Below are 17,917 nucleotides of genomic sequence, written 5' to 3' on the forward strand. Positions count from 1 at the left end.
ATTCTTCAGTCCTCTGGGACCTCACCTGTCTTCTAGGAGTTCTCAAAGAAAATTGCTAACACTTCTGAGACTGCTTCAGTTAGGGTATGTCTACACTACGAAATTAGGTTGAATTTATAGAAGTCGTTTTTTTAGAAATTGGTTTTATATATTCGAGTGTGTGTGTCCCCACAGAAAATGCTCTAAGTGCATTAAGTGCATTAACTCGGTGGAGTGCTTCCACAGTACCGAGGCTAGAGTCGACTTCCAGAGCGTTGCATTGTGGGTAGCTATCCCACAGTTCCAGCAGTCTCTGCTGCCCATTGGAATTCTGGGTTGAGATCCCAATGCCTGATGGGGTTAAAACATTGTCGCGGGTGGTTCTGGGTACATATCGTCAGGCCCCCGTTCTCTCCCTCCCTCCGTGAACGCAAGGGCAGACAATTGTTTCGCGCCTTTTTTCCTGAGTTACCTGTGCAGACGCCATACCACGGCAAGCATGGAGCCCGCTCAGCTCACTGTCACCGTATGTCTCCTGGGTGCTGGCAGACGCGGTACTGCATTGCTACACAGCAGCAGCAACCCATTGCCTTGTGGCAGCAGACGGTGCAATAGGACTGGTAGCCGTCATCGTCATGTCCGAGGTGCTCCTGGTCACCTGTGTGAGGTCGATCAGGAGCGTCTGGGCAGACATGGGCGCAGGGACTAAATTTGGAGTGACTTGATCAGGTCATTCTCTTTAGTCCTGCAGTCAGTCCTATTGAACCATCTTATGGTGAGCAGGCAGGTGATATGGATTGCTAACAGTCCTATTGCATCATCTTCTGCCGGGCAGGCAAGAGATGAGGATGGCTAGCAGTCCTATTGTACCATCTTCTGCCGAGCAGCCATGAGATGTGGATGGCATGCAGTCCTTCTGCACCGTCTGCTGCCAGCCAAAGATGTAAAAGATAGATGGAGTGTATCAAAACAAGAAATAGACCAGATTTGTTTTGTACTCATTTGCAAACCCTCTCCCCCCCCCCGCCCCTGTCTAGGGGACTCATTCCTCTAGGTCACACTGCAGTCACTCACAGAGAAGGTGCAGCGAGGTAAATCTAGCCATGTATCAATCAGAGGCCAGACTAACCTCCTTGTTCCAATAAGAACAATAACTTAGGTGCACCATTTCTTATTGGAACCCTCCGTGAAGTCCTGCCTGAAATACTCCTTGATGTAAAGCCACCCCCTTTGTTGATTTTAGCTCCCTGTAAGCCATGTTGTCAGTCGCCCCTCCCTGCGTCAGAGCAACGGCAAACAATCGTGCATCTGAGTTGAGAGTGCTGTCCAGCGCAGTCACAATGGAGCACTCTGGGATAGCTCCCGGAGGCCAATACCGTCGAATTGTGTCCACAGTACCCCAAATTCGACCCGGCAAGGCCGATTTAAGCGCTAATCCACTTGTCAGGGGTGGAGTAGGGAAATCGATTTTAAGAGCCCTTTAAGTCGAAATAAAGGGCTTCATCGTGTGGACAAGTGCAGGTTTACATTGATTTAACGCTGCTAAATTCGACCTAAAGTCCTAGTGTAGACCAGGGCTTAGTTCCTTAAGTACCATAGAATGAACTTAGGTCCTGTTGACTTGAAAATATCTAACTTATCTAAATATTTTTTAACCTGTTCTATCCCTATTTTGGCCTGCGTTTCTTCCCCCTTCCTTTTAATATTAATTGTGTTGAGTATCTGGTCACCATTAACCTTTTTAGTGCAGACTGAAACAAAATACAGTAGAACCTCAGAGTTATGAATACCAGAGTTACAAACTGACCAGTAAACCACACACGTCATATGTAACCGGAAGTACGCAATCAGGCAGCAGCAGAGACAAAACAACCAAACAAAACAACTACAGTACAGTACTGTCTTAAAGATAAACTACTAAAAAGTAAAGGGAAAGCAGCATTTTTCTTCTGCATTGTCAAGTTTCAAAGCTGTATTAAGTCAATGTTCAGCTGTAAACTTTTGAAAGAACAACCATAACGTTTTGTTCAGAGTTACAAACATTTCAGAGTTATCAACAACCTCCATTCCCAAGGTGTTCGCAACTCTGAGATTCTACTGTAGATATTAAACACCTCAGCATTCTTGATGTCATCAGTTATTCACTCTCTTTCCCCACTAAGTAGGGGACCTAAACTTTCCTTCTTCTGGCTCTTGCTCCTAATATATTTAAAGAAGCTCTTCTTATTGCCTTTTATGTGCCCTAGCTTTTCTGATTTTGTCCCTGCAAGTTTATACTGTTCTTTTGTACTTCACCTTAGTAATTTGTCCATGAGCCCACTTTTTGTAGGATTCCTTTTTGATTTTCAGGTCATGAAAGAGCTCCTGATGGAGCCATATTGGCCTCTTACATTTTTCCTCTCTTTCCTTTGCATTGGGATAGTTTGCAGTTGTGCCTTTAATACTGTCTGCTTTAGAAACTGCCAGCTCTCCTGAACTCCTGTGTCCCTTAGATCTTCTTGTCAAGAGACCTTACCTACCAGTTCTCTGAGCTTGTTAATGTCTGCTTTTTTAAAGTCCATTGTCCTTATGCTGTTGCTCTCACTCCTTCCTTTCTTTAGAATCATGAAATCTATCATTTCATGATCCTTTTCACCCAAATTGCCTTCCGCCTTCAGATTCACAACCAATTCCTCCCTGTTGGTCAGAATCAAGTCTAAAATGGCTGTCCCCCGGTAACTTCCTCCACTTTCTGAAATGGATGGGTTAACACTGGTGTAAAAATAGTGTAAGTGAGGGAAGAATCAGGCCCATTGATTCCTGAAGATAATACTTCCAGTGATTTAATGTTATTAGTTAATAGTTACCCAGTTAGCAACCATAGTTCACAATGACTTTCAGACTCAAGTGGTTTATAAAACAGAGTTACATTATTAATTATTATTATTATAATAACAAACATATCATAGGTGCCAACTTCTCCTGGCGCCGGTGGACGCTCGACCCCGCCCCCCCACCTCCGGCCCTGCCCCGACTCCACCCCTACCCCACCCCCGTTCCTTCCCCAAAGTCCCCGCCCCTATTCCGCCCCCTCCCTGCCCCTATTAGACTCCTTCCTGAAATCCCTACCCCAGCCCTGTCTCTTCCCTGCCTCCTCCCCTGAGCGCACTGCATTCCTCCTCCTCCCCCGCTCCCTCCCACAGCTTGTTACGCCAGGAAACAGCTGTTTTGCAGCGGCAAGCACTGGGAGGAGAAGCGGGAACGCGGCGCGCTCAGCGGAGGAGGCAGAGGCGGAGGTGAGGTGAGCTGGGACAGGGAGAGGGCAGGGTGGGGAGCCTGGGCTGCTGGTGGGTGCAGAGCACTCACCCATTTTTCCCCATGGGTGCTCCAGCCCCAGAGCACCCATGGAGTCGGCGCCTATGACACATAAGGTACTATCACCCTGGTACCTGGGAGTCTTGTAAGGCTTAAAGTAGGTTATTAGATCCCAAATAAGAGGACAAAAACACCAACATCCTTGCTATGGCTGTTGGCATAAATCTGGAGCTGGTACAGTAATCAAGCCAAAATCCACTAAAAGGGAGAAAATGAAATAGTAGCGCTGAAGAATTTATTATAGATGGGGCTCGTAGCACTACCTATTATTAAGGTTCCCTGACACTTCCCATCATAAGCATCTGCTTTCAGTTGCTTATGACTTTGCAAAACTCTAACCTTTTGAACTGAAATTTCCCATGCCCTGTGTTTGCCTCAGACTGAATTTATTGGGGAAAATGTCAGCAAAATGGTTCAGCTATTTCTGAGAACAAGGCTAGAGAAAAATACATTCTTTGTCCCATGTAAAAAAAATGCTTGAGACCTTTTCTTTGAAATGCTCTACTACCCTATGCTTTGGAGCAGGAATTTGAAATGGGTAGGGGGTGGCCTTTGTGTCAGGGACGTGCCTTTTGCCATTCCTATGAAAATCCACCAAAATTTAGCCAAGTTTTAAGTCTTTGAGAAACACAGGCTGCACATGATCAGCAGAGACTTGTTAGAGTTTATCAGCTAAAATCTGCAAAGATTCTGTCCTCACAAAGCATGCTTGAGCCTCTCACAGCTGCTAATACTGACCAGACTGCGTATGTGCCGTCCCCATAGAGCTACTGAGCATGCTCCAGCCCAGGGCTACAGGGGTGAAGAGGGACTTTCCCTGTAATGGCTGCTCCAGGCCAAAGTCAGAGTGAGCACTGTAACTGAGAGCAGCAAGTCTGTCTATCTTATGCTGTACAGGATTCCTCTGCTGGCATCCAGGCAGCATGGAGGCAGAAGCCACCTGATTTGAATGCAGGGGGGGACAAAAGCTGGACCAGAAGGAGGGAAAGGAGTAAACTGGAACAAGGACTCTGGTGAGACTGGAACTGTAGGGGAGAAGAAACTGTGCTTAGAAGTTAGAGGTGGGAGGCTGGGACTGGTTGGGCAAGGAAGCACAGGCAACCTTAGTTCTGACATCTCCTCTCTTTTGAGTGCTTGACTTTACACTTTAACTGTTCTTTTAATGTACTTTTGTGTGTGTAATATAATAGGTAGGGTTCTGTTTCTCCTCTCTTATACTAGTGTAAATCAGAAGTAACTCCACGGAACCACACTGATGGAAAAACTGGTGTACAGGAGAGGAAACTCTGACACCTTATTTATATAACTATTGGAAACCTAAAAGAGAAACTAGAGAGCATAAAATTATTTTTACTTTTAGCTAGCATTTTAGATACCAAAGTAGGCATTCCAGCTGTCAGACAATTGAATCACTCCAGTTGAAGTCACTCCAGGGTAGTAGCATTCTTTCAAATGCTTCCATTTCCAAGTGCAGGACCAGTTAGACAGGCAGAACCGCAGGGTCTCAATGCATGGATGAGACAATGATGTTCGGAGGAGGGATTTATGTTTATTAGGAACTGGGGAACGTTTTGGGAAAGGAGGAGCCTATGCAGAAAAGATAAGCTCCACCTAAACCAAAAAGAACCAGATTCCTGGCATGTAAAATTAAAAAGGTTGTAGAGGAGTTTTTAAATTAAGGGCTGGGGGAAAGCTGACAAAGTGCAAAGGAGCATGAAGAAAAAAGAACAGGAGTACTTGTGGCACCTTAGAGACTAACACATTTATTAGAGCATAAACTTTTGTGGGCTACAGCCCACTTCATCGGCTGCATAGAATGGAACATACAGTAAGAAGATATATATACACATACAGAAGGTGGAAGTTGCCATACAAACTGTAAGAAGCTAATTAGTTAAGATGAGCTACTATCAGCAGGAGAAAAAAAACTTTTGTAGTGATAATCAAGATGGCCCATTTAGACAGTTGACAAGAAGGTGTGAGGATACTTATCATGGGGAAATACATTCAATATGTGTAATGATCCAGCCACTCCCAGTCTCTATTCAAACCCAAGTTAATGGTATCTAGTTTGCATATTAATTCAAGCTCAGCAGTTTCTCCCTGGAGTCTGTTTTTGAAGCTTTTCTGTTGCAGATTTGCCACCCTTAAGTCTTTTACTGACTGGCCAGAGAGGTTGAAGTGTTCTCCTCAACTGTCTAAATGGGCCATCTTGATTATCACTAAAGTTTTTTTCTCCTGTTTATAATAGCTCATCTTAATTAATTAGCCTCTTACAGTTTGTATGGTAACTTCCACCTTCTCTGTGTGTGTGGATAGATAGATAGATATCTTCTTACTATATGTTCCATTCTATGCATCTGATGAAGTGGGCTGTAGCCCACGAAAGCTTATGCTCTAATAAATGTGTTAGTCTCTAAGGTGCCACAAGTACTCCTGTTCTTTTTGTGGCGACTAATATGGCTGCTACTCTGAAACCTGTCAAAGAAGCACAGTGTTCAGACAGACACATACCTTAGAGGAGGATTTATTAAAGGGGATGATCTATTTCCTGCTCAACAGGAGAAGCTGATAAAGTACAGGAAGGAGCTGACAAGAAACAGTCAAATGAAAAAGAGTCACATTCAATTACATTACATGAAGGCAGACAACTAAATACAGGTGTGCTGGAACAATTTCTACAATGGGGGTGCTGAGAGCCATTGAAGCAAACTGTAAATCCTGTATATGATGGAAACCTCTTCAAGCCAGGGGGAGTTGCAGCACTCCCCACATCCCCAGTTCCAGCACCTATGACTAAATATTGACAAATTTAATTAGTCCTTGTAAGAAGTTTAAATACTAAGATACTAAATGCAAGAAGTTTAAATACTGAGATGGGTGAACTTTAGTGCCAAATACTAAATGAGGACTGAGATAAAATAGGCATCATAAAAACTTAGTGGAATGATGATAACCAATGGTACATAGTAATCCCAGGATACAAAATATATAGGAATGACAGAGTAAGTCGTGCTGGTGGGGGAGTGGCACTATATGTGAAATAAAGTATAGAATCAAATATAGGAAAAATATTGAATGATGGGTAGAAATTCCATGCTTGAATAATAAGAGTACAGTAGTGGGACTATACTACCGACCACCTGACCAGGATGGTGATGGTGAATTGAAATGGTGATCTGAGATTAGAGAAGCTACAAAAAACAGAAAACCCCAATAATAATAATGGATTTCAACTATCCCCATACTGACTTGGAACATGTCACCTCAGGATGGAATGCTGAGAGAAAATTTCTAGTCACCGTTAATGGCTGCTTCTTAGAGCAGCTAGTCCTGGAACCCAAAAGAGGAGAGGCAATTCTTGATTTAGTCCTAAGTAATGTTCCCTCTAATTTCTGACAGGCCGTGTGTGCAAAAAATTTCTTCTGTGCAAATTTTTGTGCGCACGGGGTTTAGAATCTGTGTGCATGCGCACACACGCACAGCTTAGAGGGAACAGTGGTCCTAAGTGGAGCACAGGATCTAGTCGAAGAGGTGCATATAAGTGAAAGTTGAACCGCTACGTCAGGGGTGGGCAAACTTTTTGGCCCAAGGTCCACACTGGGGTTGCAAAACTGTATGGAGGGCCAGGTAGGGAAGGCTGTGGCTCCCCAAACAGCTTGGCCCCTGCCCCTTATCCGCCCCCTCCCACTTCCTGCCCCCTGACTGCCACTCTCAGAACCCCTGATCATTCAACGCCCCCTGCTTGTCCCCTAACTGCCCCCTCCCTGGACCCCCCACCCCTAACCGTCCCCCCAGGACCCCACCCCCTATCCAACCCCCCCTGCTCCCTGTCGCCTGACTGCTCCAACCCCTAGCCAGACCCCTGCCCCCTGACAGGCCCCCTGGGACTCCCACGCTTATCCAGCCCCCTGCTCCCTGTCCCCTGACTGCCCCCTGGGACCCCGTGCCCCTTATCCAACCCCCTGCTCCCTTCCGATGCCACTCAGAGCAGCATGTCTGGCAGCCGTGCCACTTGGCCAGAGCCACACATGCTGCCGTGCTGCCCTGCATGAGCGCACAGCCCTGCTGCCCAGAGCGCTGCTTGTGCGGCGGTGTGGCTGCGGGGGAGGAGGGCAGCAGGGGAGGGGCTGGGGACTAGCCTCCTGGGCCAGGAGCTCAGGGGCCGGGCAGGACGGTTCCGCGGGCTGGATGTGGCCTGCGGGCCTTAGTTTGCCCACCTCTGCCCTGGGTAATAGCAACCATAATGAAATTAAATTTAACACCCTTGTGTGTGTATGTGGGGGGGAAATACTAAAGAAACCCAGCACAACAGCATTTAATTTAAAAAAGGGGAACTACACAAAAATAAGGAGGCTAGTTAAATGGAAATTAAAAGGAATAGTTAGAACAGTGAAATGCCTGCACGCTGCATGGAAACTTTTTAAAAACACCATAATAGAGGCTCAAATAACATGTATACCCCAAATTTTGAAAAAAATAGTCAAGACCAAAATAATGCCACATGGCTAAACAGCAGAGTGAAAGAGGCAGTTAGAGACAAAAAGGCATTTTTCAAAAATTGGAAGTCAAATTCTACCGAGGAAAATACAAAGGAGCATAAATTCTGGCAAGTCAAGTGTAAAAGTATAATTATGGAGGCCAAAAAACAATCTGAAGAGGAACTAGCAAAAGACACAAACTAACAGCAAAAAAAAAAAAAAAAAAGTTCAAGTCCATCAGAAGCAGGAAGTCTGCCAAACAATCAGTGGGGCCACTGGATGATGGCGGTGCTAACGGAGCCTTCAAGGAAGACAAGTCCGTTGCAAAGAAGATAAATGAATTCTTTGCACCGGTCTTCGCTGTAGAAGATGTGAAGGAGATACCCACACCTGAGCCATTCTTTTTAGGTGACAAATCTGAGGAATTATCCCAGAATGAGGTGTCATTAGAGGAGGTTTTGGAACAAATTGGTAAATTAAACAGTAATAAGTCACCAGAACCAGATGGTATTCACCCAAGAGTTCTCAAATATGAGAACTCAGATATTAAATTGGAGAACTGCTAACTGCAGTACATAACCTATTGCTTAAATCAGCCTCTATACCAGATGACTGGCAGATAGACTCTGGGACCTTTTAAAAAAAATTGGCATTACATTAGCTATCTTGGCAATTGCAGACCAATAAGCCTAACTTCAGTACATGGCAAATTGGTTGAAACTATAGGAATGAAGAAAATTATCAGACACATAGATGAACATGATATGTTGGGGAACAATCACCACGACTTCTGTAAAGGGAAATCATACCTCAAATCTATTAAAATTGGGGGTTTTTTTTGGGTCGGGGGGAGACAACAAACATGTGGACAAGGGTGATCCAGTGGATATAGTGTACTTGGACTTTCAGAAAGTCTTTGACATGGTCCCTCCTCAAAGGCTCTTAAGCAAAGTAGGCAGTCATGGGGTAAGAGGGAACGTCCTCTCCTGGAGTAACTGGTTAAAAGATAGGAAACAAAGGATAGGAATAAATGGTCAGTTTTCACAGTGGAGAGCAGTAAATAGTGGAGTCCTCCCAAGATCTGTACTGGGACCAGTGCTGTTCAACATGTTCAGAAATGATCTGCAAAAGGGGGTGAACAGTGAGGTGGCAAAGTCTGCACATGATACAAAATTATTCAAGATAGTTTAGTCCAAAGCTGACTGTGAAGAGTTACAAAGTGGTCTTACAAAACTAGGTGATTGGGAAGGATAATGGCTGATGACATTCAATTGATAAATGCATAGGTGCCAACTCCCTGGGTGCTCCAGGGCTGGAGCACCCCGGGGGAAAAAATGATGGGTGCTGAGCACCCACCGGCAGCCCCCCTATCAGCTCCTCCCCTGCCCCAGCGCCTCCTGCCCACCAGTGGACCCTGCAGATCAGCGCCTCCCCCTTCCTTCCCCACACCTCCTGCCCGCCATGATCAGCTGTTCCACGGCGTGCAGGAGGCTGGTGGGGAAGGGGAGGAGTGAGGACATGGCGCGCTTCGGGGAGGGGGTGGAACTGGGTGGGAAGAGACGGGTGGGGGTGAAGCAGGGGGGAGCCTTGGGGCAAGAGATGGAGTGGGGCCTGGGGCAGAGTCAGGGGTCGACCCCCCCGGCACTTTGGAAAGTTGGTGCCTGTGGATAAATGCAAAGTAATGCACATTGGAAAACATAATCCTAACTTCACATACAAAATGATGGGACCTAAATTAGCTGTTACCACTCAAGAAAGAGATCTTGGAGTCATTGCGGATAGTTCTCTGACAACTTCTGTTCTATGTGCAGCAGCAGTCAAAAAAAGCTAACAATGTTAGGAACCATTAGGAAAGGGATAAATAATAAAACAAAAAATATCATAATGCCACCGTATAAATCCATGGTGTGCCCACACCTTGAATACTGCGTGCAGTCCTGGTTTCCCCATCTCAAAAAAAGAGATATTAGAATTGGAAAAAGTACAGAGAAGGGCAACAAAAATAATTAGGGGAATGAAACAGCTTCCGTATGAGAAGAGATAAAAAGACTGGGACTGTTCAGCTTGGAAAAGAGGCAACTAAAGGGGAGTATGATCGAGATCTATAAATTCATGACTGGTGTGGAGAAAATGACTAAGGAAGTATTTACCCCTACAGATAACACAAGAACTAGGGATCACCCAATGAAATTAATAGGCAGCAGGTTTAAGAGAAAGATAAGGAAGTACCTCTTCACACAATGCACAGTGAACCTGTGGAACGTGTTGCCAGGGGATGTTGCGAAGGCCAAAAGGATTCAAAAAACAACTAGATAAGTTCCTGGAGGATAGGTCCATCGATGGCTGTTAGCCAAGATGGTCAGGGATACAACCACATTACCTTGGTGTCCCTAAATCTCTGACTGCCAGAACCTGGGACTGGATGACAGGGGATGGATCACTCAATAATTGCCCTGTTCTGTTCACTCCCTCTGACGCATCTGGCACCAGCCACTCGTGGAACACTGGTTTGCCCCAGTATGCCCATTCTTATGTGCTTATGAAGCCAATCAAAATCAAATCACTTCAGGTGTCGGCTTTATCTGTTTTAAAGCTCTGGACTATTTTTAACTGTATTTAAAAGACTAAAACATGTAATCATTCAAATTAGAATTGGACAATCTTAGACTAGCAGTGTTTTGAAAATCAGACCCCACGCTGACTCCTGTAAACATTTCTGTAATTGGACTGTGACCTGGTAAATCATTATGATTATCACAGCTCTCCATTCCAAAATCTCCGAATCCAAGCAGGGGGCAAACACTTCATTTAGGTGCACAAACATTTCATGGCTTCTAAACATGTAAGAATAGAATGTTTTTCCTTAGCGAATTACAGTGATTTAGACAATCAAGGAGGTGGGGGCGGGGGAATGAGGAGATGGGGGGATTTTCTTGTCTGTGGTCATGTTGTTCTTCTGATGCCAGGAACAAATATTTTAATCTCTTCTTCAGTGGTATGAGGAATTAGCAGGGGTGTGTATTTCGTCTGCTCTGTTTATTATTTATTTACTAATATTGGTCTATGAACATTTGGGGCCAGATCCTCAACAGGTGTAAATCAGCATGTATTCATGGACGTCATTGGTGCTGATTATATCAGCTGAGGAGCTGGCTCCTATTGTTTTGGAGCACCCAATCTGCAAGCTGGTTTAGCTTCCAGAATTTCAAATCCCATATACATGAGCCATTTTTGTCACATTCACGTGGCATAATCTTTTCCCTCCCGAAAAGAAACAAATTAAAAACTAAAACAGAGAGCAAAATTACATAACATAACAGTTACAGTCCCAAGGAGAACACAGCCTTACAAAGAAAGGTACGCTTCACAGCAGCTTACCTAAATTAATTGTGGCAGCTAATAATAATACTATGGCAACCATTACAGAAGGCTGAAAGGGTGCTGAGAATTGAAACTGACAGCGTTCCTAAATATGCGCACACTTCATCATTTTCCAAACCTTACAATATATGACACTGAATCAAGCCTTCTAATCATTATTTCTAATGGTGAAAAACAATTTCACTAAGCTTCAAATCTAAAATGCAATTTTAAATGGTGACTATTGGGATTTAGAATTTTCCACAGACAGTGTCTAGAGGAAAGCCAGTGCTTTGAGCACAAGCTATGGAACTGCCAAAGAAAATAGCATACGGATCAAATATCAGTGTAAATCTTTTTAGAACCTTCCCTCAGTCTCCTCCGCAGGTATACACAGCGAGGGAGAAAGCAAAATCTCTCTCAGATACAAAATGGCTAACCTTAGTTTTGAGACCAGCTAAAATATTGGAGGAAAAAAGCAGCTGCTGTAGCAGAGAATGATTACAATCCTCAAACCAAATTCTGAAATCCTTGTTCAGTTTTTACTCAGTACTTTCTATAAAATAAAATAAGATTGTCATAAATATAAAGGGAAGGGTAAACCCCTTTAAAATCCCTCCTGGCCAGAGGAAAACTCCTCTCACCTGTAAAGGGTTAAGAAGCTAAAGGTAACCTCGCTGGCACCTGACCAAAATGACCAATGAGGAGACAAGATACTTTCAAAAGCTGGGAGGAGGGAGAGAAACAAAGCGTCTCTGTCTATATGCTGCTTTTGTCGGGGATAGACCAGGAATGGAGTCTTAGAACTTTTAGTAAGTAATCTAGCTAGGTATGCGTTAGATTATGATTTCTTTAAATGGCTGAGAAAAGAATTGTGCTGAATAGAATAACTATTTCTGTCTGTGTATCTTTTCTGTAACTTAAGGTTTTGCCTAGAGGGATTCTCTATGTTTTGAATCTAATTACCCTGTAAGGTATCTACCATCCTGATTTTACAGAGGGGATTTCTTTACTTCTATTTACTCCTATTTCTGTTAAGTCTTCTTGTAAGAAAACTGAATGCTTTTTCATTGTTCTCAGATCCAAGGGTTTGGGTCTGTGGTCACCTATGCAAATTGGTGAGGCTTTTTACCAAACCTTGTCCAGGAAGTGGGGTGCAAGGTTTTGGGAAGTATTTGGGGGGGAAAGACGTTTCCAAACAGCTCTTCCCCAGTAACCAGTATTTGTTTGGTGGTGGTAGCGGCCAATCCAAGGACAAAGGGTGGAATATTTTGTACCTTGGGGAAGTTTTGACCTAAGCTGGTAAAGATAAGCTTAGGAGGTTTTCATGCAGGTCCCCACATCTGTACCCTAGCGTTCAGAGTGAGGGAGGAACCTTGACAAAGATAAAAATTAATTAGGATTTGAGGATGTGGCAGAGCCCCTAAGGAGTGCTCCATATAGAGAATATTAGATATATCTGAAGGGCTATCAAAGCCCATTGAGGGATTTGTTAATCCATGACGCCGGTGGAATATATTAACCCATAATGCTCCTCAAGGACTTCAAGTTGTCTAGAAAAGGCCAAACACTTAATACAATATTTTTCTTTGTTTTATTTTTATTTTAACACTACCTAAATGGACTAACTAAAGCTATTCTAAAGAACCTACAATTGCCTTATGAAACGTATCGTACAACTCAAAAAATGATAAATTCCAAAATCAAATCGTTGCCATATTAAAAACCAGTTGGAAGCTCTCAAAAAAGTATTTATACAACTAAATAACAACCCTCTCAGAAAACATCTACCTATCAGCTGTACATTCCATTCCCTAATAAATTCTTCAAATCCAAAATCCTAAAGGGATGGGAAGGGAACTGGCTCACACAACTATCTGTGCCCCGGAAAAAAACACACAAAACCAAATCCACTGCACATACTATTTCCTTCCCTAAGATAATTTATTATCACATTGTAAAGGCCCCCACAATAAAAATTCATAATAATCAAACAGTGCTCGCAACCATAATCTCCATTTTCGCACAACAATCCTATCAGGAAACTCTGCAGAGAACCTGGATCTCAAGGCCCTCGACAGAAACAAACATACACCCCCCCCCCCACCAAAATAAAACGTCTTTGTAAGGCAGCAAGATTAGGTGACTTGCCCAATGTCACAGGGCAGAAAATTATTACTGTTATTATTACTTTTATTTGTATTATGGTAGTGCCTAGAGACTCGCCGAGAATGGGGCTCCATTGTGCTAGACACCATAGAAATGCTAAACTGTTCTGTTGAATTTACAGTCTAAAGAGACAAAACAGACAAGGGGTAGGGGGAAAGTTGATTATACACAAGCAGAACAATGTGAAGGTGGCAAATTTCAGGTTAGTGCTACAATTTTATTTTAAAAAAAACTTTTTTAGGGGGGAAGAGATTAGCTAAACTGCAAGACAAAGGAACGGAGAGGGGATGTTGAAGTGAGGGGATGAGCGATCAGGGTAGGGGATTAATAGATTTTAAAGCCATAACACACCATTAGATCACCTAATTTGATCTCCTGTTTATCACAGGCCATTACATTTCACCCCGTTACTCCTGTATTGAGCCCAGTAACTTGGGTATCACTGAAACATGTCTTCCACAAAGGCATCCTGTCTTGAGCTGAAGACATCAAGAAATAGCGAATCCACCATTTCTCTTGGTAAGAGCATAAGCATGGAGGGCAAGTGGAGTGAGGCTGAGGTGAAGAGACTGCAAGGGGTTTGGAGCAGGCAGCCAGGGGGAAAGAACGTCCAGAGTGAAAGCTGTGAAAAGAAGTCTGACACTATTGCCAGTCCCTGCTGCAGCACCTGGTGAGGCTGATACTGTTCTTTGGGCTGGCTCCTCCCTGGAATTTTTCTCAGTCAGTATTGCCAACACCAAGTGTTCAAAAATCATGGATCAGGCCTCAAAAATCATGAGATTAAAAAACAAACAAACCTGGGGCTCATTTTATTTGTCTTTTGGTTTCCAAGACTTTGGGATGCACGTGGGTCACAGTTTGAAGCTTTTCAATCATGAGGGCTAAAAGCTTTCTTTTTCATTAAAGTGGAGACGCTCGCCTAATTACAAGCATCCAGGAGCTGGGTGTTAGAAAAATGTCAAATATGGCAAGACTTGTGATAACGTTGTGAGTTGGGAACTCTGCTTTCTTCTCCCAGTCCACAAAGCGCCAGGGAGTACTGTACAGGGCTGCTAGAATGAGGGGTGCTGTGTGGCAGCACCCCCTGGCTTGAAATAGTTTCCATCATATATAGGGCTTACAGTTTTGTTCAATGGCTGTCAGCATCCCCACTATAAAAACGGTCCCAATGCCACTGGTACTGCATGGATCCTAGTGCTCCCATAGAGGAAGCAAGGGAGAGCATGCCACTCAGTTGTAGGTCTGGAGAGAGCTGAAAAACAATTTGCCCTACCTTTCTCCTCCGCAAATGCTACACTACATCCTGAGCAGTGGCCCCCAAACTTTTCAGGGTCAAAAGTACCTCCCTGCCCCCGCTTACTCCCCGAGGCCCCGTCCTCACTCACTCCATCCCCCCTCCCTCCGCCACTCGCTTTCCTCTACTCTCGCTCATTTTCACGAGGCTGGGGCAGAGGGTGGGGGTGTGGGAGGGGCTGAGGGCTCTGGCTTGGGCCAGGGATGCGGGGTTTGGCGTGCTGGAGGGGGCTCAGGGCTGGGGCAGGTGGTTAGGGTGCGTGGGGTGAAGGCTCCGGGAGCCTGCCTTAGCCTTACTGCGCCTCTGACTGGACTTTTAACTGCTGACCGGAGCCACTGGGGTCCCTTTTCGACTGGGCATTCTGGTTGAAAACCGGACACCTGGCAACCCTAGCTTCCCTCCTGGGGCCCAGAGTGGGGCCGTGGATCCAGGGGGAACACGCAGAGAGGAGTAAGGGGGCTGAGGCTGGGGCCAGGAGCAGAGCTGGGTGGTGCTTCATCCCTGCCCCCCATGGAGGCTGGCCTGGGCCCCAGCTGTACCCCTCCCAAATGTTCCCCTGTGCCCCCCAAGCGGGGCATGCCCCGCAGGGGACCTCTGTTCCTGAGGCTGCTTCTGTGGCTGCTCCTGCTATCTTCAGTTTCAATGAGGTATTGAACCCAGCTCTCTTGAGCCCCGATCCAGCACCTGCTCCCATAAAGCCATGCTTAGAGTTGCTTTATGCATAGTTGATATAGGTTGTGAAAAGTATTGACCAAAGATAATGAATTCGGGCACTTTCACAAGCTTTTTCTTCATCAGTACAACATTCCAAATGACCGATCTGGAACAGCTGCGTGAGCTACTGCAGACCCCAACACGTCTGGGATGCGTAGACTTAAAAACTACCAACCCATTTGCTTAGAACATTTTACATCTTTAAAAACCAAACCCTCCTCTACTTTTCTGCCAAGACCTGGGCTCGTGATGCTCGGATTCTCCTGCAATAGTTGGGAGCCTGGCAAACATCACTCCAAGAACTAAGCGGGGAGAGACCCACAAACCCAGGTCTTGTCAGGTAGATGAAGGAGGAAGCGATTTTTAAATATAAATGTATTTGAGATTTTTTTCAGCGTATGCCTGCTGTGCATGTGCCGTGGCTGGTTTGGAGACCTTGCTCTGTTTGCAAAGCATTTACATGACGTGGGGAGCTCCCCTTTAGATGTGCTGGTGTGGTCAGCACAACTCGGGAATTAAGCGTTGTGCCTTTAAGAGCAGCCCAGCACGTGACGTGTCAGCTTGCTAAGCAAAAGAAAATGTCTCCATGCGGCAGCTGCGGAGCACAGGGAGTCTGCCAGGTCTCTTCGCCCCTCGGGTTAGGTCAACGCTGCCGGCGCAGGTCAGCGCTCCAGACGTGCCGATGGGAGTTTGCAGAGGCCCGGGGAGGGCAAGGAGAGTGGTGTGGGACCACGTGCAGAGTGCTGTGCTGTGGCTTGTGGGGAGTTCTGAAGTCCTGGCGGCAGCCTGCTCTGAGTTGCTTAGACCCGCCAGTGTTGTTAGCTAGGTTTGCACCAACGCCTTAAGCAGTTTGAACAATGTAAACTGAAGTCTGCTGTGCAGAAAGCAAGGGGCTGCAGCTCTGTAATTCCGCAAACCAATCGGAGAGGGAGTGGAAACGCTTCCTGGAGTTCACTGAGTTCAGAATCTTGTGCACTGCCAACGGAGGGGACCTGCGGCCTGGTGGGATAAGGGAGATTTTTTGCAGATTGCAGCTGGATCCTGTTTTATTTGGGAATGGAGCAAATGAAATTTGTATAGGGACGCTGCTATATTCAACTCAGGACAAGAAAGCAGCTTTGGATCAACAACTTGCGCCAGTAACCCTCAAAAACTCGAAGTTTAGATGTTAAAATGTTTAAAAAAAACTCAGTTGGATTGTTTACAAGTGTATCTTAATATAGAGAATGGATTTAAGAGTTGAAATTTTCGAAGCCTCCTGACATCAATTTCAAGAGGAGGTATGGGGATTTTGCTGCACAGTTCCCTTTGAAGTTCATGGGAATTGTGAAGCTAAATTCCCTAGTCAGCTGTGAAAACTGCAACGAAGATTTGGGAAAACTGTTGCCACTGAGCAGCATTGCCAACTGCAAGCATTCAAAAGTCATGATTAGCTTAAAATCATGATTTTTAAAAAAAGTGTTCCCTCCTCCCCATACCTTTTGGTATGTGACCTCTAGGGTTCACATCTTCAAGCTTTTATCTAGCATCATGAAGGCTAGAAATATATATATTAATGAAAGCTGAGATTCTAATGCAGGGGTGGGCAATAATTTTCACAGGGGGGGCCACTCCATGAATTTTGGTAAGTCATCACAGGCTGCACATTTCTACTATATTAATGGAGGGGAAGCGGGGTCTGGGAGGGAGTTTAGGTGCAGGAGGGAGCTCTGCGCTGGTGCAGAGCGTTGGGATGCAGGTGAGGGGTCTGGGAGTTTGGGTGCAGGAGGGGGTTCTGACCTGGGGCAGGGGGTTGGGGTGCAGGAGGGGGTGCAAGGTGCAGATTCTGGTCAGGAGGCACTTACCACAGGTGGCTCCCGGCCAGCGGCGCAGCAGGGCTCAGGCAGGCTGCCTGCATGCCCTGGCCCCATGCCGCTCCCGGAAGCGGCTGTGGCCGGCTGCTGCTGGCACATCTCTGCGCACCCCTTGCGGGGAGGGTGGGTCTCCGTGCGCTGCCTGTGCCGCAAGCACTGTCCCCGCAGCCATAGGTGCTGACACCATGGGTGCTCTGGGGCTGGAACACCCATGGGGAAAAATTAGGGAGTGCTCTGCACCCACGGGCAGCCAAGCTCCCCACCCCCTCCCTTCACCTCCTCCCAGCGCGCCACATCTCCACTCTTCCTTCCCTCCCAGCGCTTGCCACTGCCAAACAGCTGTAGCAAGCTCTAGGGGGGAGGAGCAGGAATGTGGTGCACTCAGGGGAGGAGGCAGGGCCGGGGTTGGGATTAGGGAAAGGAGTCGAATAGGGGCAGGGATGGGGTGGAGTTGGGAAAGGGGTTGGAATGGGGGCGGGGGGGGGTGTCAAGCATTCACCAGTGCCAGAAGAAGTCAGTGCCTATGCCCGCAGCTCCCATTGGCCAGTTTCTGGCCAATGGGAGCTGTGAGAATGGTGCTGGGGGCAGGGGCAATGAACTGAGCTGCCTTCCCCCCACCAGGGGCACGCAGAGATGTGCTAGCAGCAGCCAGATGCTTCCAGGAGCGGCATGGGGCCACAGCAGGCAGGCAGCCTGCCTGAGCGCCCTGCGGG

General features: G+C 46.0%; 1 long non-coding RNA gene across 3 annotated transcripts in view; it reads left to right on the forward strand.

Moving 5' to 3' along the window:
* The first annotated feature begins 11,904 nt into the window (after positions 1-11,904).
* Positions 11,905-17,917, forward strand: part of LOC141987395 (uncharacterized) — a 40,654-nt gene continuing 34,641 nt past the window's right edge. For 2 of the 3 annotated variants that reach the window (XR_012639517.1, XR_012639515.1), the window contains exon 1: positions 15,898-16,012. This is a non-coding gene — a long non-coding RNA (uncharacterized LOC141987395). Of the gene's footprint in view, positions 11,987-15,897; positions 16,013-17,917 lie in introns of those variants that run through there. The other variant, XR_012639516.1, reaches the window with a different exon arrangement.

This window comes from Natator depressus, chromosome 5, assembly GCF_965152275.1.
Source record: "Natator depressus isolate rNatDep1 chromosome 5, rNatDep2.hap1, whole genome shotgun sequence".
Taxonomy (NCBI): Eukaryota; Metazoa; Chordata; order Testudines; family Cheloniidae; genus Natator; species Natator depressus.